We start from the raw sequence: 395 nt of genomic DNA on the forward strand, positions 1-395 counted from the left end.
CGGGGGGCTGTGCGGGGTGCGGAGCTGCCTGCTGCCCGGGCAGGATCAGTGCCCAGATGGCCGGTGTCCGTGATCCCAGGGATTTTCGGGCGAGGCAATTGCCTTAGCTGTTTGAAGCCACGGCAGGGCGTTTAGGGAAGGATGAAGGTAATACCGAGAGTTGGAAACCAGTCAAAACCCTGAGGCTAATAACTTTAATACCTTCTTAATATCTTCAGTGGCCACGGGCAATCAGGGTCTCAATTTTATAAATATTAAGATATAAAACTTAATATATAACTAATATTAAGACATTAAGCCAAGATGCTGGAGGGACTCACGAGAAGGGACCTGGGCTCCGAGAGCCACCGGCCCCGGGTGGGCACTAACGGCAGGCGCGGGCCGGGCCACTCCCC

General features: G+C 53.9%; 1 protein-coding gene across 1 annotated transcript in view; it reads right to left on the reverse strand.

The window, feature by feature from the left end:
- Positions 1–395, reverse strand: part of LOC104621757 — a 6,800-nt gene that overhangs the window by 1,155 nt on the left and 5,250 nt on the right. The window lies entirely within an intron of this gene.

This window comes from Phaethon lepturus, unplaced genomic scaffold (assembly GCF_000687285.1).
Source record: "Phaethon lepturus isolate BGI_N335 unplaced genomic scaffold, ASM68728v1 scaffold39865, whole genome shotgun sequence".
NCBI lineage: Eukaryota > Metazoa > Chordata > Aves > Phaethontiformes > Phaethontidae > Phaethon > Phaethon lepturus.